Raw genomic sequence first — 26,587 nt, 5'->3', positions numbered from 1 at the left:
ATCCGAGACAAAAAATTGAAGGCTTTTGAATAATATTTTCATTTTCGGGACGACTTTGCAGTATTATGAATGGAGAAATGATGCACTGTCCTAGTTCTGTTATAGAATTTAAGCGAAATACCACCACTCGAAAATCGCAGAACATGAAAATTGATATTAAGTTTTGAATTACCTAAATTTACTCTACTCTGGAGACGCGAACAATTTATGAAATTCAAAATTCATCTATTCATGATTTATTGCGAATAAAGTAAAACGGATCTTAACTTTATCCTTTGGAGAGTAACGCACATTTTTAAAAAATCTAAAATCGTGTGAAAACTACGGCACAAGAAGCAGCGGAAAACTGAAGATAAAAATAATAAGTGAAAATTAAACTAAAACAATGAAATAAAAATATTCATCCCGGAGGCTCACAATGAATGACAGTAAAGCTAAAAAAGAAAGGAGTCAACGAATGTGAATGTGAAAGTAAGACATGATGTATATACATAAAAATATTCAGTGATCTCCGTTGCCAATAAAACGACGATTCATTTTTGAGTAATATTTTCGTTTTCGGGATGACTTTGCAGTATTATGAATGGAGAAATGATAGACTGTCCTAGTTCTATTCTAGAATTTAATCGAAATACCAGCACTCGAAAATCGCAGAACATGAAAATTGATATTGAGTTTTGAATTACCTAATTTTACTCTACTCTGGAGACGCGAACAATTTATGAAATTCAAAATTCATCTATTCATGATTTATTGCGAATAAAGTAAAACGGATCTTAACTTTATCCTTTGGAGTGTAACGCACATTTTAAAAAAATCTAAAATCGTGTGAAAACTACGGCACAAGAAGCAGCGGAAAAATGAAGATAAAAATAATAAGTGAAAATTAAACTAAAACAATGAAATAAAAATATTCATCTCGGAGGCTCACAATGAATGACAGTAAAGCTGAAAAAGAAAGGAGTCAACGAATGTGAATGTGAAAGTAAGACATGATGTATATACATAAAAATATTCAGTGATCTCCGTTGCCAATAAAACGACGATTCGTCAAAACTTGATGAGGGGTTCGTTCAGCTTTTTATGATTGGGGCTGTATGCTATCATTGTTATATACGATAGGTTGCATACATTCATGTATTTCACGTCCATTCTGACAAATGTATATGTATTCATAAAATTCCGAGTGTGACAGACATTGGATTTCCATCTCTGCTGCACATAACTTCCATATCACGTGGGCAGAATGGACATTACATGCATTATTCCGTAGTTCATTCCATCCGCATCGAAAACGTACCGCGAATATTCTGCTGAATGAAAAAATAAGAAGAAATGATTATTTGAAGTTCAAGTTATTAACACTTCACCGAATTCTTATATTGTCGGACTCATATGCGGAATTCTCATTCTAAGCGATTTATCCTTTGGAGATGAGATATTTGGCGCCAGAAATTGGTTTTGTGATGCGTGGATATTTCACTTAGTGTAATTAATACTGTTGACAAATGTCAATATTACTGGGCTGGAATGGCTACACTCAGAAAAAAAATTACTGTTTTACTTCGCTCCCAGATTACGTTTCGAAACGTAATTTTTACGTCTTTTTTCTGGTAATTTTTATTGAATATTTCTCTCCGTGTACTTGCCGAAAGCAATTATTTTTCTCAGTGTACACTGTTAGAAAATTAATCTTGAAATTTTTAACAACGAATAATTTACATGGAATTTCCATTGATTTTGTTATTGATAAATGAGTCAATGTTCTTGAATTTTCAATGAAATTTGATTTCTCAGGTTCATACGACGATAACAATGACTGAAAATCATGAAAATTGAGGCAATTTTTCTTCTGCATTTTCAATCTGTTGCTTAATTTTTGCGATGGGTTTGAAAATCCAAATTGTTATTGACAATTCAATGATCATGTATAATGAAAAACTTGATTTTATTGAATTTCCAAGATGAATTACGAATTCCATGAGCAATTTAGTCTGAAATTAAATTCAAGTTCAGAATATGATAAATTTAAATACGCCTGTTACTTAAATTTCCAAAAATTTCTAACAGTGTATGACGTATAGACACTGGTGGAGCACTTTTTTAAGAACTTCACACTGTTAGATTTGTTTTGAAAAGTGAGCAATAGTTGCACTTGAATTCTCAATGTTGTGAAATTGAATTCAATTTAAGATCAAATCGTTCGTGGAATCTTTCATTCAGGTTCGAAATTCAGAATAATTGAATATACAGAATAATATTCTATTAATTGAATAACAGAATAATTTCTGCAATGAATTTGAAATCCATTGAAATTCATTGAATTAATTTGAAATTCAGGGAAATTGTTGCTTTTGTTGTTTCTTCAAATTCTTTAATAATTTTCATTACCATGTGCACTATTAAAATTTCTTTTGAATTTTCCGTGCCAAATTCCGGAAATTTCTACCGTGTTCAAGTTCCACTGCAATTTTAGGAAATCTTGTCATTGAAAAATCAAATATTCCATTGATTTTTTATTCAGATGATCTGGAAAGCAGTAAAATACTTGATTGTTCAGTTCAATTATTCTGTGTAAAATTCAGAAAAATCAGAGAAATTCAGGAAAAAATTGAAAGTTCATATCATTTTGTTGCTGAATATTCATGTTCCACTGAAAATTCAATCAATTTGTGAAATTCTCATCTCACTTAGACTGAAAACTCATGAATTTCCATGAATCCTAGCTAATACTTGAAATTTCATAACCATTCTCTCCCCAAATCCGTTTCAATGTCACTGCCATGAGATTTACTATAATATCTTCCATGAAATTTCAAAAAAATTTCAACAGTGTGGACCTGAAAATTAAAATTCCATTAAATACTCCAGAAGTCAACTGATTTTTCAATAAAAAAATACATGAAAATTTCGTGTGAATGAGTCATTTTTTTTAATTTCAAGACTTTTTACTTGAAATGTTAGGAGTAATTTTCTAACAGTGAAGTAAGAAAACTAATTACGGAAATACGAGAAATTTTCTTTTCTGCCTGAACTAGCATGAGGAAATCCACAAAGAACCAGCAAATGGAGAAAGCCAATTGTAACCGAGTTTTTCATTTCTCCGTCTAAATCCTTCCCCCGGCTCACGAACTCCTTCGTGACTGCATAACCCAGTTGAGAGAGAAGATTCCGCCTCAAAGCCACGATAAATCGGCTCATTTTGAAATCACCATCCTATCTGCCAACATCTCATCCCTGTATTCCTACCATTCCTCTTCTCCAGATCTTCTCCATTCTCTTTGCATCCTCGATTTTCTCCTTCGCGTGTTAGCTTATTCTTTTCTGGAAGGAGTGCAGAAGAGGTAGTGCCCCGCTCCGGCAAACTCGTTTCAAATTGCCCTGAGGAAAACCTCGTTTCCCGCCGTTTCAGAGTTGGCGGCGACAAAAGTCCATAAAAAGGAAATTTATGGATATGTGTGTGGAGGGTTACATTGGTGTATGGCACGGTTGGTGAGATATACCATCTGAGAAATTGGAATTTTTGTTTTTCTTTATCATTTGAACACTTTATACGCTATTTCAAACATTTTCCGGTGGGTTTATTCTGCCGCTATAGATGTGATATTTACTCAAGGAATTGTGTTTGAATTTTTTAGTTTTTTTCTTGCAAATGGAATTTTTTATTCGAAAAAGACAAGACGATTTTAAATTTTCTCCTGTAGACAGAGACTTTCTGATGTTAGTTTGTCAATTCTTGAAATCACACTGAAAGAAATAATTACTTTTGAGAAAGATGATACAAGAAAATATTCTCCACTCTTAGAAAGTTTTTGATATTTAAGTAACAGATGCATTTGAATTTTCAATATTCTGAACTTGAATTCCATTTCAGACTAAATTAATCATGGAATTCCTGATTCATCTTGGAAATTCAATAAAATTAAATTTTTCATTATGAATGATCATTGAATTTTCAATGACAATTTGGATTTTCAAACCCATCGCGAAAATTGAGCAACAGATTGAAAATTCAGGAGAAAAGTTGCCTGAATTTTCATGATTTTCAGTAATTTTCATTGTCGAACCTGAGAAATCAAATTTAATTGAATATTCAAGAACATTGACTGATTTATCAATAACAAGATCAATGGAAATTCCATGTAAATTATTTGTTGTTAAAAATTTCAAGATTTTTCACTTGAAATTTCAAGAGTAATTTTCTAACAGTGTCCTGTCAATTTCTAGAATCGTGAAATCTCCTGGTAAATAAGCGGATATTGTGCTCACATTGAGAGAAGGAAGTCTTTCAACAGTACTTTTAGAATTTTTTTCAAATTTCATGGAAAACATTATAATAAATCGCGTGAGAGTGACATTGAACTGGATTTAGGGAAAAAATGTTTATGATATTTCAAATGTTAAGTAGAATTCACGGAAATTCATGAGTTCCCAGTGGCAGTGAGATGAAAATTTCACAACTTGATTGAATTTTCAGTGGAACATGAATATTCAGAAACAAAATAACATGAATTGTCAATTTTTCCCTCAATTTTCCTGATTTGTCTGAATTTTCACAGAATAATTGAATTGAAAAATCAGGTATTTTATTGATTTCCAGATCATTTGAACAGAAAATCAATGGAATATTTGATTTTTCGATGACAAGATTTCCTGAAATTTCCGTGGAAGTTGAACACGGTAAAAATTTCCGGAATTTGGCACGGAAAATTCAGTTGAAAATTTTCAAGAGTGAAAATGAGATTCTCTTGTCCTGAGAAAATTTTCAAGTGTTAGCATGTTAGCACCCCGTGTTGCAGTGTATTGTATTGTGGCGTCAGACAATTTTGAATACGCATTCTTTGTCAAAAATACTTCTTTCTCTCAGCGCCTGTACAAGAAAAATTCTAGTCCTGACAATTAAAAATCTCTGAATTTTGCATTTTTTTCTCTTAGCGGAGACAAGTAAATTGTCTGCGCTTTGATTTTAGTAGAGTACTGGAATATTCCTCCAAACACCACACAAAAATGTCTATTGTTTCGCCTCCGTGGTCCCTTACAAAAAGAGATTCAATACCGAGGAGGTGAAAAAATCTTGCTCCTTATAATATTAAAGAAGTGATGAATCACTCAACTTGAATTCTACAAGAACCCAGAACAATTGCAAATTTTATTTTCACCCAAAACTAGCAAAAATCTTCTCAAATCTCCTCCCTTTCACTCAGCAATATTGACCAGACTGATGTGATTTGAGCGAGACACAACTCCCCATATCCCCAACACTTTATGCGGTAAAATGTACGAAACGAAGGTCCCGATTTCTTCCGAGCGAGTAGACATTGATTCCCAAGGAATTACTCGGACCGCTGGATCCAGATTCTCCACCACATCCGAAGAAGCGTGAGTGCTTTTCCAACACATCTACTGGATATACAGCAGGCGAATGAGAGAGTAAAAATAAAATAAAAATCATCTCCAAAAAAGAGCGAAAACATCTGTAAACAGTGAAAAGAGAAGAGCGAAATTCAATGCTCCCACGAAAAAGACGAATCACAGCGGAATAAACGGAGTTTTCCTGGTTTATGTTCACCATGAGAAAGGGAAAATGTAATTTGTCGCATGTCAGAATGAATTTCGCGGCAAAATAAATCGAAGTGAGGAGTCAGTTGACAGTGGAAAAGCGCACGAACGTTTCTATTCCCTCCGGTTCTTTCATATTTTCAGGCATGAAAGGGGAGACACCAAAAATGAGAATGGCAAAGCAAGATGCGAACACTGTTGTGTATCGTTATTGGAAAAGCATCAGACCCCATCGGCATATTCTGCATTTTCGCTATTCCTCAACGCGCCCCATCATCATAACTTCCTTCCTCCGCTGATTCTTCCTGAACAGTTTCTCCCTGAGGCCCTCGAGAGGAAAAAAAATCGAAAAAACAAAACAGGATGTCTCGGAATGCTCGGCGTAATGAAAGGTCTCTCTTCCTCTTCATTTTTTTACTTCTCTTCTTTTTCATCCTCAAGTCCCTCTCGAATCGACTGGAGAGTGTATCAAGAGTCGTTCCCCATTTAGCCGTGCTGGAGTATTTTAGTCGGTGTCGGAAGCAATTTTGGAGCGTCAACTTGTTCTAGCTTCTCCACTGCTTCAGCCACAGAGTTGATGGGGGTGAGGGGACATGAAGGGGACAGGGGTGGCGTCTGATCCATATTTTCCGGTGGTGATGTATTCTTAATACGATCGTATCCACTCGGGGGTTCTTGTAATTCCAAGGTAAACTGGTAACCCCAATTTCCGGAAATAGAGTGGTAGTAAGTCAATTCTGATCAGCAATGCGGAAAATATCAAGTTCGCCCAGGGAAATGACGTACACGGAGAGAAATATTCAATAAAAATTACCAGAAAAAAGACGTAAAAATTACGTTTCTAAACGTAATCTGGGAGTGAAGTAAAATTCAATAAGAAGTGTTAATCGTCACGTAAATTCTACGATCTGTTCCGTAAAAATTACTCATCCGTCCGACGCCTTACGGCTAGCCAAGAGTCACCGTGAGGGGGAAATTTTAACAACACGTTCCGTCTCGTTTTCGAGAACTTTTCGTAAAAATTCTTAAACATCCAAGAATTTTCATGTTCTGAGGCATAATAAGTCTTCAAGTTTCTGTTAGATTTTACAACTTCCAGAAAAATTACGTGACTTTCTCGTATTTTTTCGGTGACAGACCCGAAAATTTACTGAACGTTTCAGATTTATTCTCTTATATTCCTATGGAAATTCACTGAAAACGATTCTCGCTTGCGGATTACGTGAAATGTTTCGTAATTTTTCTTGAATATTTCTCTCCGTGTATGAGACTTGGAGAAAAATCATTATTTGTTATTTTACAATTCATTGCAACAATATTATTGCAGTTGATTAATAAAGTGATATATTTATTTCGAGACGTTCTCTTCCTCGTTTACACAGTATTCTGTTTCTAACTAATGGCGTCCTTGTGGATTAGAGAAAGATTTGTTTATGTGACCTGGTGGAATAAGTCGAGTTTGAAGCCCCAATTGATATCAAACATAATACAACACTTGCTCATTAACTACTTTTTGGAACTCCGTGAAATGTAATGTACAGTTCAGTAGCGAAGCGGTGACCCGGGTTAAGCCAACTTTGACTATTGACTAATTTTTGACGAATATCTCGGGATCTAAAAGAAATAGAACAATTTTCGGCACAACTTTTTTTGTAGAGCCAATTGAGGGCTATAAAAAATGTTCAGAGAAAAATTTTGCTGTCTCTCTTAGATTCCGAGATGTTCATCAAAAACTGGCTAAAAGTCAAAATCGACTTTACCCGGTTTACCGCTTTGCTACTGAGTTATATTTAACCTGCTATGGATACATTTGGGTTGCTCATTACTATTGTGATAAGGATTGACTTATCATCTTTATCTTTATCAATGATTGAGTTTTTTTAAATGTATTAATAATTTTTATGATGCATTTATAAAAGTGAAATTTAATACATTTGCAATTTTAATGAAGACAAGGCAGCTTCTCACAAATATATGTGATCGATCAGCGCGCACACCTGTCTAGTTAAGAATTAATTTGGTGAAAGCCTGATGACAGCAGACTTCACTCCTTGTGATGTAGCAGTTTACTGCTCTCCACGAGGGTGATTTCACCCTTGACCCAAGTAGTTTTCACAGGATGAAAGCAGATGCTGTCCCTAGAAATAAATCGTTCTCTTTCCTCCCCACTCACGATATAGAAATGCAAGTTTTGACGTTTTTTTGGAAGAGAAAAATTCGTTACTTAGAACCCCATTTGTTCACCCACATAAGCAGGGATCACTTGGTAGTAGAAAAACTCCCTCATCCCTCCTGCAACAATGATCACTGGCACAACGGAAAGCTCCATTACCATTGTCCCGTCGAACAAGAAACATTCTCAGCATTAACTCAATTATTTATCCTCCATATGTTCGAAATTCCACAATGTTGGAAATTTGTCAAAATTCGACGAAAAATAGGGTAGGTATTCTTATGAGAGTGATATTGAATCTCATTTAGAGGAAAAATGATTATGAAATTTCCAGCTTGAGGTAAAATTCGAGGAAATTCATGAGCATTCAGTGCGAGTAACATGGAAATTACACAAATAGATTGAATTTTCAATGGAATATGAATATTGAGAAATGACATGAATTTTCAAATTTTCCCTGAATTTTCCTAATTTTTACGAATTTCCACGGAATAATTGAACTGAAAATCAAGTATTTTATCAATTTTCAGATCATTCGAACAAAAAATCAATGAAATATTTCACTATTCAGTGATGAGATTTCCTGATTTCAGCAATTATTCTGTCTTTCATCACCTTCATCGAATTTAGTTCCATAATCTATTGGGGAATACACTGTGAAAAAAAGTTTGGCTGAACTTTCCAGGAGAAGACTTTGAATTCGTTCAATAAAATTTCAAATTTCTCTGAAAATTCAAGTGAATTCCACAATTTACATGAATTTTCAAGTAAAAATTAATATTCACTGCAAAACTCTCTTCAAATTTCAGACATTTTTTTTAATTTCTTGGAATTTTAGGAATTTTTGAAGGAATTCCCTCAATTAGCTGTACAAGCCTTTGTGGTTAATATTAACAAAAAGGAATTCCCTGAAAATTAAACGGAATCTGGAATTCAACGAGAAATTTTCATTAATTTTTCCGGAATAATTAACCTGAAATTTACAGTTCCCACGAATTTCTTCATGAAATGATTAATTCTCAATGACCAAAATCCTTGAAATTTCAGTGGAAAATTTTTAACAGCGTATTTCAAGGTTTCCACATCAAACATGCAACTCCATTTTCGTCGACATCAACTGAACACTGAAATGATCATCAAACACAGTTTCCCGCCTCTAAGAGGTGTTTGCCAGATATTTTCCGCTTGTTTACTCTGCATATTAAGGACTGGATTAGAGATGCCGGATTAGGACTTTATTATGCCAACATCTTGATCATTTCCTAAGCTGACGAGATCTCACAACATTGGTATGTTTATCGTCTTAAATCAAAACATAAATCACTACAAAAAATCAAGTCTTAAATTACGATTTGAATCTCTCAATTCGGACAATTTTATTACCTTTTTTTTTACAATGCGCACTGAAAAAAGAAATTGAGTAAGAAAAAGTACGTCTTCACGTCTATGACGAAACTCATAGCTCGAAAATTTTCAAGAGCAAAATATTTTTTACTCACAAAAAAAACATTCAGCAAGAGATTCTGCACTTGTCCGAAAGATGAAGGCAACTGCACTGAGAAAAAAATGCTTTTGTCAAGCATATGTACTAACTACAAGAAAATTCACACATGTCTTATGCAGATATTTACATACATTTATTTGTGGCAAGTAAATATACTTGGCAAAAGCAATTTTTTTCTCAGTGTGGTTCATAACAAAAAAGGAGAGCTTAATTTTAATTCAGTAGCGAACTGGTAAAACGGTGTAAGTCAACTTATCTCCCAGTTGAGTTTTTGAGGAATATTTCTAAAGGAGATAGCGAAATTTTGGAAACAAGATAATTTTGGAAACAAGATAATTTTGGCGAGATTTTGGAAACAAGATTGGAAATTTTGGTAAATTCTAAGAGAATTAGAATTTAGAGAGAAAAAATTTCCGCTTCACCCAGCCGGGAATCGAACCCGGGTCTCCCAGATACGCGCCGGGCACTCTTACCGACTAAGCTAAGCTACCGGACATTTGTTGCAGCTCTCAATCGGCTCTACAAAAAAGTTTATAACAAAAATGTTAATAGCTCCCTTAGATACTCCGAGCTCCGAGACATTAATTGAAAACTGGTCAAAAGTTAAAATTGACTTGTACCGATTTACCACTTCGCTACTGCATTGTCACATCGACCAAGAAAAATCCTCAACATCAACCAAATTATCCCCCAATTGTTGAACATCCACTCCATTCTCACACTTACCAATTACCCCCGCCACCGATGATGATAAACTACCCGATTCGTTATCTCCCCCGTAAATTGAATATCCCAAAATTGTTAACTCGAGATAGAATAGATGTATGATCAAATTGGTAATGCGAAATGCTCCTGGAAAGAGTGGCTGGTGTTGGAATGGAGAATACCCGATGTAGGCGTGCGGGAGTGAATTTTCCCCCTTTTCGTTGCGAATGGGAATGCAACGGTGGAAGGGCAGTAAAACGAGTTGGGAATGCAACTGCCGCCGCAGAGCGTGTTACGGATGGAAACGGCCCGATAGATAACGTGGTCCGCGGTCGAGCGACGCCGAACTTTAATGGCAATTTACGACGAGCATCACGTACGCCCTCTGGCAGTGCCTGCAATCCTTTGTCCTCCTCATGACCCTTTATATCATTCGGATCATTTGTGTAAAATTTACTCCCCACTGAATTCACCTCCCACTCTTTACTTCCCCTATCTTGGGTACTCAGCAAGAAATCAAGATGCTGGAGTAACACCACCATTGGCAAACTCGGTTGAAACGTGTCTGGGCAAACAACATTTCGATGTACAGTTTGCCGGGCGCATTGGAAGTACGGCTGATTAAACCGCCCCCCGATATCCCTGACCCGGAACATCAATCCAACCCCCTCTCCCGTTCAACCTTCCATCTGCACAAATACGCGTTTTGCTCTGTGCACGTCCTCCTCACAACGGCTGCTCGTGATATCTGATGCATTTACGATGTATCAATTGAAATGAATTTGTAGAGTGGCTTTCTTTCTGGTCAGGGAAATTAATGGAGTGGTATAGATTCATCCCACGCCATTTAATTTGTTGGGGAGTAATAAAATTCTTGGGTAGCAAGGCAACTTCTCCGGAGGACCTTATGACTTCAAAGTGATGGATAGGTACTTCGCGGGTCTTGGAATGTTTCCGGAATGAAGTTTGTTTATGATTTTTCCCCTCCCGTTCAACCTTCCACCTGCACAAATACGCGTTTTGCTCTGTGCAAGTCCTCACAACGGCTGCTCGTGATATCTAATGCGTTTACGATGTATCAATTGAAATAAATTTGTGGAGTGGCTTTCTTTCTGGTCAGGGAAATTAATGGAGTGGTATAGATTCTTCCCACGTCATTTAATTTGTTGGGGAGCAAAAAATTCTTGGGAAGCAAGGCAACTTCTCTGGAGGATCTACTGACTTCAAAGTAATGGAAAGGTACTTCACTCAAGTTCTGGAGGGGATTTGAGACAAATCATTTATACTCCATTCCAAAAACTTCTTCAGTCTCAGAAATGAAGTTTGTTTATGATTTTCTTTCGAGGACTTGATTGAGGAATGAGATTTCTTCCATTCTTGAGGTCGGTTTATCACTACTTAGCGCAGGTCTATCAATCACTCTGTGATTGACTGTGAGTTCTGTGGATGGATATAACGGTTGAAGCGCAACTCAGAACATTATGTGAACAACACTTAAGGATATCCAAGTTCTTTGACTTTTTTTCTCCAGTGTAGTATATTTCCGGCCTGTCGTTAGCCGCAGGCGAGGGCCAGCAATTTCACTCGAGTAAAACCTCCATAACGACAGCCCGGACAATTTTTCGTAGTGATTTTCACTTTTACGAGTTTGGGGAAGGGCTAATTCCAATCCCCGAAGGAGGAAAAGTGAAGGTCAGCACGGAACAATGCTTTTCTACTTTTGTAGTCGAACGTCAGAATTTTCATTTGAACCCCATTTCACCCTAAGTTTCCGGATATTTTATAACCATTTCATCCTTTAAACTTCACAGGTCTGGAATTTACATCTCGGTATTGGACCGTTAGGAAACGTTTTAAAAATCTGTAAAAAAAGAGAAAGTTGTGGAAAAAGATTGATGAAATAATTTGAAAATTGCAATTTTTGAAAATGAGAGCAACAAATTTATTCATATGCAGAATTTTACCAGAAATTGATTTCATCCCTAAAAAAATAATGTTTCCGAAATTTTGAACAATTTCAATTATTTATTAATGAACAACGAAGGTTTAAAAAAATAATAATTCCTTGCAAAATGTAATTTGAAGGACGCTGAATATTCATGATTTTTTTTCCAATGTTTTTTCATGCAATTTAATTGACAAATTTGATGATTGAAAGTGGTCGAATCTATAGTATGGCCTGTACTAAACTAAAAGAAACTTGGATATCCTTAAGACATCCTCAACTATTCTGTTTTGGGCAATCCTTGCATGACTTGAATGACCTTGGATGGCAATGAAGAATTTCTGTTTCAAACATGTAACTGTTCAAACAACTTCATGAGTGTTTGCATCGATGTTAAATAAGTGTTCAAATGACTATCAAAACATTCCTTACCGAGAAAATCGTAAGATATCCACTCAAAATCCAGTATTTTTTCACTAAATTATATTTCGCTCCACGCGTACCATTCTTATAGCAAAATTTCGCAGAATTTTCGAGGTAACATTTATCCAGTTTTTCTCTCCGTGTAGTTCTGATTTCGATTTGGCAACATTTCCGATTTTAATCACCATCAAAGTTCTCGAAATATTGCAACATTAGTCTATTTGTCTTTTCAAACCAAAACATCCAGAAGTCAATTGAACATTGCTTCATCTCTAATACCAGTCCATCTCTACTTAGCTCAAGATTACTCATCAGTGGCCTCGGCAATGATATGAATACTTGATTCAGGATCTCTGGGAGTTCATCTCAGTATGTATTGTACTGACTTGTGTTAATAATGCTTTGTCCAACTCTTCTATGATTTCATCCATCGCATTGTATAAATCTGCATAATTCTGCATCAGATCTGCAACTCGGTATAAATAACTTGACAGATAAATTTCAAATTTCACTGGTTTTTCGTTAGAAGGGTTACCTTCTAAGGCGGCCATCGCCTGAGGGCCTTCAGCCAGGGAATGTTGAATATGGCGTAGATTTTTCAGTTGAAAATTCCGTCGAATATTTGGTTTGAAAATTGTGTGGAATTTTCAGGAGAATATAATGTAGGAAATTGTGATGAGAAATTATTGAATTATTGTTTTGGACAAATTAGTTCAATAATTATTGAACCTGGAAGCTTGAAATTGTGAATCTCATGCTGCTATCAAGTGTGTCATACAAACAAGCTCGTGATAACCACTTTCAACTCTCATTGAAAATTAAATAAGAGTGGAAATGATCATGAAACATCCCCCGCATCGCAAAGAGTGTTCGCAAGATATATTCCGCTTGTTAACTCTACCTCTCAAGACGGGGATTTGAGTCGGAGAAGTTTGACTTCAATCTAGAAACTTCGTGAATTTTGATCATCTTCAAAGTTCATCTGCGAAGTATCGCAACATTGGTTTATTTGTCTTCTCGAAACCAAACATCCAGAAGTCGATTGAAAATGTCTTCAGTCCTGATGCCGGTCCGTCTCTACTTAGATGAAACTTATCAACCAGTTGTGTCGCCAATGGCATAAACTCAAAACACAACATGAACTTCGCTGAATTCGTACAGCTACTTTGTCTCGACTAAACCTTGCACGATCCCATCGATCGTACTGCATAAGCTCTGCTCCAAACACGCAACTCAGACCAAACAACTTCATAACCATTTTTCCCCATGTTAAATGAGCGTTGAAATGATCATCAAAACATTCGCTGCACTGCAAGAGGTGTTCGCAAGATATATTCCGCTTGTTTACTCTGCCTCTCAAGACGAGAGTTTGAGTCAGATAGGTTTGACTTCAATCTGGAAACTTCGTGAATTTTGATCATCTTCAAAGTTCATCTGCGAAGTATCGCAACATTGATTTATTTGTCTTCTCGAAACCAAACATCCAGAAGTCAATTGAAAATGTCTTCGTTCCTGATGCCGGTCCATCTCTACTTAGCTGAAAGTTATCAACCAGTTGTGTCGCCAATGGCATGAACTCAAAACACAACATGAACTTCGCTGAATTCGTACAGCTACTTTGTCTCGACCAAACCTTGCACGATCCCATCAATCGTACTGCATAAGCTCTGCTCCAAACACGCAACTCAGACCAAACAACTTCATAACCATTTTTCCCGATGTTAAATGAGCGTTGAAATGATCATCAAAACATTCGCTGCACTGCAAGAGGTGTTCGCAAGATATATTCCGCTTGTCTACTCTGCCTCTCAAGAGGAGGATTTGAGTCGGATAGGTTTGACTTCAATCTGGAAACTTCGTGAATTTTGATCATCTTCAAAGTTCATCTGCGAAGTATCGCAACATTGGTTTATTTGTCTTCTCGAAACCAAACATCCAGAAGTCAATTGAAAATGTCTTCGTTCCTGATGCCGGTCCATCTCTACTTAGCTGAAAGTTATCAACCAGTTGTGTCGCCAATGGCATGAACTCAAAACACAACATGAACTTCGCTGAATTCGTACAGCTACTTTGTCTCGACCAAACCTTGCACGATCCCATCAATCGTACTGCATAAGCTCTGCTCCAAACACGCAACTCAGACCAAACAACTTCATAACCATTTTTCCCGATGTTAAATGAGCGTTGAAATGATCATCAAAACATTCGCTGCACTGCAAGAGGTGTTCGCAAGATATATTCCGCTTGTCTACTCTGCCTCTCAAGACGAGAGTTTGAGTCAGATAGGTTTGACTTCAATCTGGAAACTTCGTGAATTTTGATCATCTTCAAAGTTCATCTGCGAAGTATCGCAACATTGATTTATTTGTCTTCTCGAAACCAAACATCCAGAAGTCGATTGAAAATGTCTTCATTCCTGATGCCGGTCCATCTCTACTTAGATGAAAGTTATCAACCAGTTGTGTCGCCAATGGCATGAACTCAAACCACAACATGAACTTCGCTGAATTCGTACAGCTACTTTGTCTCGACCAAACCTTGCACGATCCCATCAATCGTACTGCATAAGCTCTGCTCCAAACACGCAACTCAGACCAAACAACTTCATAACCATTTTTCCCGATGTTAAATGAGCGTTGAAATGATCATCAAAACATTCGCTGCACTGCAAGAGGTGTTCGCAAGATATATTCCGCTTGTCTACTCTGCCTCTCAAGAGGAGGATTTGAGTCGGATAGGTTTGACTTCAATCTGGAAACTTCGTGAATTTTGATCATCTTCAAAGTTCATCTGCGAAGTATCGCAACATTGGTTTATTTGTCTTCTCGAAACCAAACATCCAGAAGTCGATTGAAAATGTCTTCATTCCTGATGCCGGTCCGTCTCTACTTAGATGAAAGTTATCAACCAGTTGTGTCGCCAATGGCATGAACTCAAACCACAACATGAACTTCGCTGAATTCGTACAGCTACTTTGTCTCGACCAAACCTTGCACGATTCCATCAATCGTACTGCATAAGCTCTGCTCCAAACACGCAACTCAGACCAAACAACTTCATAACCATTTTTCCCGATGTTAAATAAGCGTTGAAATGATCATCAAAACATTCGCTGCACTGCAAGAGGTGTTCGCAAGATATATTCCGCTTGTCTACTCTGCATATCAAAGCAATCAGACGATATTCAACCGAGCATCGTATCCTCCATCCATCCATGCTCAATCCGTCTTGGCTCTTGGGATGGCATCGAATGCGCATCTTTCAGGAGTTGCGAAGGCCCCACTTACCGTTCTAAGGGTATACTTCAACCCCGCGCCTCCAACTTCACTTCAACTTCAAGATAACGACGCTCAGCTTTCCACAGAAGGAACAAACCATGTAAAAGGAGTCTATGCATACACACTCCCGCTCCTTCCTCGTTCTCTAAAAACGACTGTGGATGCACTTTTGCATGCATATTGTGTAATACAAGAAGCACCCAACGAAAATGGTAGGAGAGAAGCGAGTATCAGTGAGCCACAGTGAATCTACTGGGTCGTATAAACGTGAATGGAAAAGGATCCGGTATTACCATGACAAAGATGGCCGAGCTTTTGGCATTATTCTCGGCGCTGTAGATCAACACTCGTCTTACGATTGGAGGATGGGAAATGCCACTGGAATATGTATGTCAGGTGCAAAGTCGAGGCTCACTCGACGCTTTCGGGCGCTGGTTTGTGGCTTCAGATCTTTACGTATCAACGGGTTTTCTCTTTAGAGTGCATCTCGGCATGGACCGAGGGCGTTCATTGATGTTTTGTTGCCTTCCCTCGGGCGGCTCCTTGTGGATCTTCTGCGTCAATGCACTTCGGAACAAGAGATTCCATCGTCTGGGGTCAGATCAAGCGGTCGCATTGCTAAAGTGGAGGGTTTAAAGCTGTCTTATGGCAGGATGTCAAAGAATGAAATGGTGTACTTTGGATTAGAGTGCTTTAACTTAAGGAGATTGAAATACCGGGTTGTTTACTGGTGGCAGATGTAATTAATCTTTCGTCGCCACCCTTCGTGCTACCGGCAGATGCTGCAGTTTCATAAATATTGAAGAGCGCGCGGGTCTTAATAAATCCTTGTTTAATAATTAAAATGAGGTGAAGGGAAAATACAAAGAGAAATGTCAAGGTAGGATCAAACGAATGAAAAGAAAGGAACTGAGTGACGCTAACTTTAGGGGAGGTTCCAAGGAAAAGAAAAGAATGCATGAACAATAGAATGTAATTGGGGAAATTAAAGATTCGTTACACTACTCCCTCCTCTGAAAGAAAAATTGTCGCCCTGACAATCAAGCAAACCTGTTGAGAGCAATGGAAATGTCAGAAATCTAAGGATTCGGAGATTTCAATCACCTGCTGGGGCTTTAACTCAGACGGAAAGTACTAAAGAGAATAGGAATTGACCCGAAATGAGCCAAATAAGTCATAAGTATGTGGTTGTGGTCAGTGTTAATATTAAGTACCTAAATCTGTTCTACACTTTTGAAAATTCTTGGCTGCTGCTGTTGTCAACTTACTTGGACATGTAATTTGAATGAGGAAATACAACAACTGTCGAAAATTCTTTAAACAACCCTCATTATTGATATCTCATTCTCTCAGGCTTCGTATGAATCATTCGCGTCAATGCACTTGAGTACATGAGGTTCCATTATGTGGGGCTAAGATCAAGCGGTTGGCTAGCAACGTGCTCTGCCTCCAAGCTCCACGCTTGACCCGCTGAATCTCAATGAATATTCATTATTAATGTTATCATCGTTCAGACATAGATCACGGATGATGTAACGGGGATCGTTAACTGCCACGGGGTAGTCGTAGATTATTATAACTTACGGGCTGAATGTATTAGCTTTCCGATGTAGGACATCGAAGAAAGGATTGGAGAGGAGGAAGTTCGATGGATTTAATGAGTTTAGTTGTGATTCTTGGGGTAAAGTTTTCTAATTATTTCTCGAGAATGGGGACATTTCGTTCTTTTCTATTGACTTATAGAAGCTTTCCGAAGTTTTTGAGGGAAAGCAAAGTATCGGGTTACGTTGCCCCCAGTGTTTTGGATTAATTTCGGTGGAGGGGTGACTTGATACTGTATCTCCCCCTCTCTTGGATCTTTGCGTCAAGTTTCCACGGGGGTTTAGAGCGTGTTAGAGTAATTTACAGGATCATAAACCTTTCTTGTGAGAAGTTGCGTCTTTTACGCTCTTCGATCGCATCCCTCGCTTTCTGTCGGGCTTAATTGAGAAGTGGCGGCTTTGTTTTTATAGTTACTTTTTTTGTGAGAGCTTTTGTGAGTGGATTCCATTTGACTTTTGGAATAAGACGTATTCTATGCTATTTCAATTTTTGAAGAATGATTTTTTCGTATTTTGATCATGTTTTGAGGAGGTTTTGAAATGTGTCTATTATACGGTCAAGTTTTCGGTGAAATTTGGGGTATATTTTTTGGAAATTTTTATCAAGCGTCGGAACGGCAGAAACTAATGTTTGAATTTCAGACGTTTTGGTAGACATTTTGAGTTCATTTTGCAGACATTTTTGAGATGTGTTTGTTTCAGACAATTCCGTTTGAAGACAAGGTGCATTACACTGAGAAAAAAAAATATTTTTGCCAAGTAAATTTACTAACTACAAAAAAATACACACATTTCAAATGCAAATATTTATATACATTTGCTTGTGGCAAATAAATTTACTGGGCAGAAGTAATTTTTTTTCTCAGTGTAGATCAATTACAATGGACCCATACACATGTGGCTAGAATTTTCCAATAAATTTTTTAAAAATAGAAGGGGTTCAAAACTTATTTTGTGGCGTTTGATTTCGCAAAATTTGCGGGATTAAACGAAAATTTCAGAAAACAGGCACCGGAATAAATCGAGTTGTAAGACAGGCGATGTCTTTATCTAACGCAGATGATATGGTTGAAAGATTAAATGTGTGAATGACTTATAAATGACGAAATTTTAGACGTGGAAAATGTCTGAAAATAATCGTCGGAAATTTTTCATATGAAAAAAAAGTTTGAGTTCTTTTCAGTCACCACTTTTTTTTCACGTTTTGGGAATTTATAAATAATTTATTTTCCTCGCATTCGGAGATATTCCCCAAACCATCCGTCATCACATCCAATACATATTTCAGAACCTAAAGAGAATAATTATTTTTCAATTGAAAAAACGTGGAATTCTCCATGAACTTCACGAATGGATTGACGAGGGGCAAAGTTTACCGCTTTATTGTCCCCAGTTACCCCCAAATAGTTTTTATTTTCGATTAGAGGTTCAATTGAGTGATCCCAGGGGGATTATCCGAGAATCGATGCGAATGTTAAAGGGCTTATAAATAAATGAAGCTATTCGACCATCACCATACATTTTTTCATACGATTGGGCTCGATTTACCCGACAATCCTCAACCATATTGATCCGGAATAAAGACCACACGGTTCACATATGACGAATGCGAAAAATCCCTAGCACATATGATGTGGGATTAAATTTTATATGAAAGCGAGTATGGAATAAACTGCTGGCGTATTTTTTAATCCAATTCATTAATTATATTTCAGATTCCGCCTGCCGGCAATCGGAAATCAGCCAATCGTGAAGTGGGGTGAGTTAATATTCTATTATTTCAATTTAAATATTCAATGGAAATTTTTTCCCATGATTTTATTGGGTTTATTCAGAAGTTATAACAATGTTGCACTCCGAAAACTCCTGTCCCTCAATTATTGTTCAATGCCCAATCAATAGTCAATCAGTGGGAGTTTTGCATGAGGTACACGGGTAAAAAGATGGAAATTTAGGGATGGGGGGGAGGAGGGCTGAGTGGAGTTGGGTTGAGTTGCCATCAGCAGTTTGAATTCCATCCAAGTGTAGACGGGATAATTTGCGTAGGGTCGGGGGTGCACAGCGCTCTTCAGGTGCGCAATTTTCGGAGAATTGGTGTGAACTAATGATGATCGTTAGGCGAGTGGAAGGAGGTGAGAAATTTCTGATTGGAATAATGATAATGAGAGGGAGAATGTGAATAAAATAGAGAGGGGTGGAGGTGAATCGGGTTAATTGATAAATGGAGTTTTGGGCATTATGTAATTGTTTGGGAGATTAACAATTTCACGGGTAATTGTCGAGACGCATTTTTTGGGAATTAAATGCATTCTTGATGGATCCACTGCACGAGTGGTGGCACGATTTCTTTTTGTGTTAGGTGGGTACATGGAGACAAATTTTTGATAAAAATTATCCTACATGGAGAGAAATTTTTTAGAAAAATTCTAGTGGTAGCACGGGAAAAGAGGCGCAAAGTGACGGCCAGAAAAAAATTCTATTATCGGTATTACAAATTTGATTGGGGAAAACGTGAATTTTTCCCCGTATTTCTGTGAAAATTTCACAGAAATCCCCAGAAATTTTACCAGAAATACCAAGAAATTTTACCTTAATAGCACTAGAATTTTTCACAGTCGGTGGATTGTAATTTTTCCCAGTACTCGTACTAGAATTTTTCTAGAAAATTTCTCTCCGTGTACCGTTCTATAAAAGTGTATCATGAGTCATCGTTTCCTCATTTCTATCCCGAAATTTTCTAAAAATTAATTTTAAAACAAATTTTATTCTACGTTAGAGAAATTTTATCCTGATAAAAATAAAAATTACCGTACAGGTACAGTAAAAATACTGTACCGGTAGGGTAAAATTTACCAACCGTTCTAGAATTTTCGTTGTTATCTACATAAAAATTATTGGACTGGAAGGGTAAAATTTATTATGCGTCAGGATAAAATTTCTCTAACGTGCAATAAAATTTGATCATCATATATTAATTTTTACTAAATTTCAGAATAGAAATGAGGGAACGATGACTCATGATACACTTTTATAGAACGGTAGGATAATTTTTATCAAAAATTTCCCTTTGTGTACACGGAGAGAAATTAACACTCATCTTGGAGAAACTAGGTTTGATATTTTTTCTTGTTTTTATTGATTATGAAATGTTGGTGGAAGGGAGAGAAAATGAGATTTATTAGAAACTTATGAGCGACAGCAGTGGTCACAGGCGTAGCGTGCGGCTCCGTCCCTCACGGAACGAATATATATGGGAACAATTATATGTGGGACTAGGGGGCGACGCCCCCTGCTCGCTCCACTCGCTAACCCCCATATGACCCCAATGATCCTTATTCTCACACTTGTGATCCTTAGTCTGAGTCTCGTGACCCTCATTATACCTTTCGTGGCCCTTATTTTGACTCTTAATTTTGGAGTCTTAATTTCGTATACCAAATTTTCATCACACAGAGAGAAATTTTTTATAAAAATTCTAGTGCTAGCACGGGAAAAGAGGCGCAAAGTGACGGCCAGGAAAAAATTCCAGTGCCGGCACTAGAAATCTTATTGGGAAAAATGTGAATTTTTCCCCATATTTCTGTGAAAATTTCACAGAAATCCCCAGAAATTTTACCAGAAATACCAAGAAATTTTACCTTAACGGCACTAGAATTTTTCACAGCCGGTAGATTGTGATTTTTTCCAGTCCTCGTACTAGAATTTTTCTAGAAAATTTCTCTCCGTGCACCAGAAGTCGATTTCGATTTTTATAATATAGATATAGAAGAGAAAGATGTATAGTGACCCTTATTTTGGCCCTTGTGATCCTTAGTTTCTGATCCCCATGACCCTTATTTGAACTCTCAATCTGTTAAAACCTTGATGATCCCGAATCTGACCCTCGTAACCCTTATTCTGATCCTCATGATCCTTATTCTGACCCTCGTAATGCTTATTTTGATCCTTGTGACCTTTATTTTTGGAGTCTTATTTTGAAGTACTAAATTTTTATCACCAGATTCTCTTGTTCCTAGAAAATTTTTTAATGTTAGCATAAATCTTCCCGTAAATTCATACAGTTTGCGTTATATCTAGAATTTAGTGGATTGGGACAATTCACACTTCCCCGATCTGATCATTCATCATCTCCAACTGAGGAATTCTTGTTTCGATTGCACGAGAAACACTTTATTGTCAATTTAACTGTATAGAAAATTGATCTCAAGTGTTGTCTCTTTGGGGAAGATTTTATGTAATTATTAAAGTCCTGATGAAAAAAAATTCTGGATATAACGCAAACTACATGAATTTATGGGAAGAACATAATTTCTAGTCTTGAGAACGCTTCAAAAGTCAAAAGAATCTTATCCTGTTGAAAATTTTTTTTCTCTCAGTCTGAAAACGACATTACTGATCAGGAGATAACACGATTTTTTAAAGTCAATGAAGACGAATGAACCCTCAGCACTAAATTACGCAAAATTTCCAATTGATTAATACTTTTTCGCCGTGTCAATTCGCCTATCGTTTTGGAAGACCCAAATGTATTTTATCATGAATATTATATGCTATTTCATCACTGAGTCCCGCTACCCTGCACCTATCGGCCTGTTCTGCGGCCGATAGGTGGCGATTAGCAGCCATGGACTTGATAAAGAGAAACGGCTGACTTCATGTCACGCTTTAGCGCTCCTAGACTCGTTAAATATCCAACCTCAAACCAGCTGTTTCACACTGCCCCTGTTCCTCATTCCTCCGTTTTGTTCTTTATGCTTTCCGCACATTCACCATTGAAAATTTTCTGTTATCCAATTTTCATTAGAATCATCCTTTTAGACAGAGAATTTCCGATTCACTCATTATTATCACTTTTTACGTTTGTTCTGGTTTTTCATTCGGTGAGGAGAAGCGAGGGGGAGGTGGGCTCCATAAAAAATTTGAGAAATTTGTATCCAAGAATGAAGAAATGAAAAATCTATGGACTTTTTTCTATTAAATATTCTTTTAGGAATACGAGATGGTAAAATTGCATGATCTCCGATAGAATTGGCACAACAAATCAATAAAATTTTCACAAAAATTCAATAGAGGTTTTCAAGGGTTCCAATACGAATTCAATAGAATTTTTCTATGGAAATACTAGGTTTTTGTAGTATTTCTCTTATACCTAACAAAAAGTACAAATTACTTCAATTTTTATATATTTTTTTTCTTTTGTGAATTTTTTTTTTCAGTGGGAGTGGCTCCCCCCGCCAACCCCCCGCCGGGGGCTTCGCCCCGGGACCCTCTTCTCCGCCCCCACCCCACTCCTTCTTTGCGGAACTTCGTGATAAAAAATAGATTATGTCATTCGGACGACATATGACATAATCTACTATTTTATATTAAAATGTTCTTTCATCTTCCGCGAAAATAAAGGGTCGCAATTGATTGTTTATTCATCTTACTGCAACCAATTTATCATTCCAAATCTTTTAAATCCAATAAAAACAATTTATCGGACTCGAGAAGTGGAAGAAAAGGAATCTAGATGCTTCTGGAATGAATGAAAAAAATTTGTTATCGAATTTCCGGGACAGTTAAAGGGGCTGTGAAGATTTATGCCAAATGCGCCCCCGTTCGTTTTCCGTGGGTGGGCATTAGTGCCGAGAATCGCGGAGCAAAACCCACTGCGTCGGCACAAAATCGGCACATATACATGTACATATATTCCGCAGTCAGCGTTGGGTGGTTTTTTCGGTGTCTAGTGGTATACTGGTGAGCGCAAGGGAAATGGAAAGGGAAAAGAATCGAGCCCTCGTACACCTGGAGCAATTACGGCATCCCGCGGCTTTTAATTACTCCTCGTTAGAAGCTCTTGAAACATGCGCGCAAATGTGGCGATGAGGGAAATCACTGAGTTCATCAGGTACAATTTCAGACAGAATTCACATAACGAACCAATTGATATTACGGTAAAAAACACTGGGTGCGGGTAAATGGTTTAATTAAAACGTAAACTATAGTGAAACTGAGTTAATGAGTTTAACAAACGGCATGTTTTTAATTGGGGTTGATGTCTAGTTTTTCCTCAACCAAATCAAATACTTCGCTGAGTTTAATGTACATATATATTTTTTTTTTCGCCAGATTGAATCCCTGTTATTATTATTGATAAATCATTTTGTTGAATTCCATAATCTCTTTGCGGATTATCAATACTCGGTGAAAAGCTCGTGGAACAAGTATTTACAATTTTGCTAAGTTCAACTTTTGTCATGTATTTTAACCTTTTTAGCATCTGTCTGACTATACTTGGGTTATTCTCCTTAAGGTAGTCGCCGTTATGAATTTATAAGGAATCAATTCTCCACAGTAAATGTTTTTTATTATTACCTATTTGCTAATATGCAGATTTTTTTCATATTAAAGAAAATCATGTTAGAAAATTAAAAAATTTGAGTTTTTGAGTTCTCAAAATTTTCTCAAAATGTAGAAAAACGTTGTCTTTTAATTTCACTGCGATGATGGTAATTACGCAACGAAATTAAAATTGGATTTCTTCAAATGCTATTTACGCAATTTGATTGTCAAATTTTAAGAAATTTTAAGAAATTTAAGCATCAAATTTTAAGAAATTCTAAGAATTTTTTTTAGACGTTTTTCATTGTCCATAACTTGAGCATCTTCCATCGTTTATGGTAATATAAACATACGGGCCTGATATTCTTATGAACAGTCGACTAGTAATTTTTGAGAGAGTTACATTGAATGGGATTTAACGGAAAATAAATCATGAAATTTCAGATTTTACCGAAAAATCAATGAAATTCCAAATTTTTTAACAGCACTGAGATAAGAATTTCTCAAACTTTTTGAATTTCTAATGCAATCAAATATTCAGTCTCGAATTACTAATTGAAAACTGAAATATATATTTATTTACCGGAACTTGCCTGATTTCTACTAATTTTCAGTGAATAATTAAACTAAAATTTCCAAGTCTCATTGATTTTTTTACAAAGTCCTGAATTTTCAATAACGAAATTCCGTGAAATTTCAGCAAAACTACAATGTGCTGAAAACGTTTCAACAGCACAGCAAAAACATATGTCTGAATTTCACACACCTTTTGTAGACATTTTCCAGGCACTAAAAAACTTCTGAATAAAATAAAAATTTGTCTGAATGTCAAACGAACAGGTGCTTAAATATCTCAATTTATATTTGAAATTCAAAGACATTTTCATTTTATTCAGACGTTTTTTAGTATCTGAAAAATGTCTACAAAAGGTGTATAAAATTCAGACATGCGTTTTTACTGTAAGCGCACGGAGAGAAAAGTTGGATAAAAATTCCTAGAAAACCCTGGCAAATTTGACTATACGAAAGGTAATCGTGGAGCGAAATGTAATTCAATGAAAAAAGAATATTTGTGGAGGATATCATCGGGACCAATGGAATGTTGCCGAATGCGTTCTGAAAAAAATCATTCTCCAAAGAAGTATTGAAAATCAAGTTCGCCCCACGTTTACTTTACCTGTTCAGAAATTTTTCTCCAATGTTTTTCTTCGCGTATGTCTGATAAATAAATCTCCTGCAGCAACACGATTCAATAATTTTCATCTGCACCGTAATTTTGCTACACTGAGAAAAAAAAATTCTAATATCTGAAACATATTTTCTTGAGACAAGCAAATTTTCTTCAATTGCTCATTTCTCTCAGGCATCTCAACTCACATGACCCGAGGAAGGCCTCATACTTTAAAATATTCTTGTACTCAAGTATAATTTTGTGGCAAATGAACTTACTTAAATCGCATAGAAGAATCGTCAATCTTCTAGGCTTTATTGTTTTCATGATTTTTTCGTTATGCACTTCCAATATTGCAATATGTAAAATATTCATGACGTAACGCGGAACGATGGTGATGAATGAAAATTTATTCGAGTTTCGTGAAGTGCACACATTCTGAAATTTAAGCCATTGAAAATAATTTGCTTCTCTCAATAAAATATGTTTCAGATATTAGAAATTATTTTTCTCAGTGTACTGATACCATCAACTCATATCAGTTTCGCCATTTGCACTCATGAGCAAAAATAACAATTTTCGTGTTCTCTTATTCACTATTCACGTATTTCCAACTCAACCCGACATATTTCCCTTTCAGCCTGTTATACAAGCCCGACATTTCGCGTTACGATAATATAGGTATCTACATATAACATGACGCTGTTATAAATCATGTGGAAGACTATAGCCAGCGTTGGTTTATAATGCTCGTATACATCGTATGGAGTTTCAGTTGTTAGGGCGCCAGAATATACTAGCATGGGAAAATAGGTGGGTTGTGGACCGGGGGGGGGGGGGGNGGGGGGGGGGGGGGGGGGGGGGGGGGGGGGGGGGGGGCGGAGAGGAGGAGAGTGAGTGAGCTCTGTGTTATTGTATGACAGTGGCTCGGGGACGCTTTGATACGCCAGCCGAGTACATACATTCGACTCGTAGATACACCGGCTAGGATTGAGGGTGGACGTGCGACGTTGCGGTCGTTGGATCACACTGTTCGAAGATTTATGGCGATTCCCTGTGCGAGACAGGGCGTCCCATGGTCGTTATACCAAACGCCTGTGACCCTGTATCCATGCCATTTTCAAGTATTCTACGGTCCATTTGTTTCAGGGGATTTGGTGGGTTATGGAGACTGAAAAATTTGGAAATGGAACAGGTGATTTGCCGTGCGGGATGATAAAAGGTAGAATGATGCTCTTTTTGGCGAACGATGAAACAGTCTTTGCAGTGAGAAAAAATAGTATATTGTGCATCAAGGGCGGAAAGTCATGTTTTCCCGCCCGAGGTGCACATGCTATTTTTTAACACGCCTGCAAAGGAAAGTTCCTATTTTGCTCTTTGATGAGCCGGAGGAAAGTGAGTACTTTCTGCCCTAGGGTGGAAAGTTGCTCCCAAGGGCGTAAAGTCTTGATTCCGTACAGGTGTGTGAAAATAGTACATTTCGATACAAGTGCGGAAAACACTTTTCCCACGAGTATCGAACGATTTTTTTCATCACAATGCGTGGGAAAGGGACTTTTAGGCACGCGGAGCGTGCCTGAAAAGTCACTTTTCCACACAGCGTGATGAAAAAATTTTTTTTACACAGTCGCCGGAAGTTCGTACTGTCCTCCCCCCAAACAAGGCAGGAAGTGAGTACTTTCCTCCCGCGGGAGGAAAGTATGTCTCTAGGTCGGAAAGAGCCTCCCTAGGGAGGAAAGTAGTCACTTTCTATCCTACTTGGGGGGAGAACGAACTTTCCGGTGAGTGTGGAATAATTTTCATCTGAATTTTCCGTATCAAATTCCGGAAATTTTTATTGTGTTCAAGTTTCACTGAAGATCAAATACTCCACTGATTTTCGGCTCAAAGGATCTAGAAATCCA

At 37.1% G+C, this 26,587-nt stretch overlaps 1 protein-coding gene across 1 annotated transcript in view; it reads left to right on the top strand.

Moving 5' to 3' along the window:
• LOC107048610 overlaps nucleotides 1-26,587 on the top strand; it is a 182,827-nt gene that overhangs the window by 55,436 nt on the left and 100,804 nt on the right. The window contains exon 2 of the mRNA XM_015271852.1: nucleotides 18,904-18,947. The gene's annotated coding sequence lies outside the window, so the exon portion shown is untranslated. The remainder of the gene's footprint in view (nucleotides 1-18,903; nucleotides 18,948-26,587) is intronic.

The sequence above is a fragment of the Diachasma alloeum genome, unplaced genomic scaffold (assembly GCF_001412515.2).
Source record: "Diachasma alloeum isolate Michigan unplaced genomic scaffold, Dall2.0 Dall_scaffold_00195, whole genome shotgun sequence".
Classification (NCBI taxonomy): domain Eukaryota; kingdom Metazoa; phylum Arthropoda; class Insecta; order Hymenoptera; family Braconidae; genus Diachasma; species Diachasma alloeum.
Note: the sequence above shows the minus strand (reverse complement) of the source record. Positions and strands in the feature narration are given on the sequence as shown.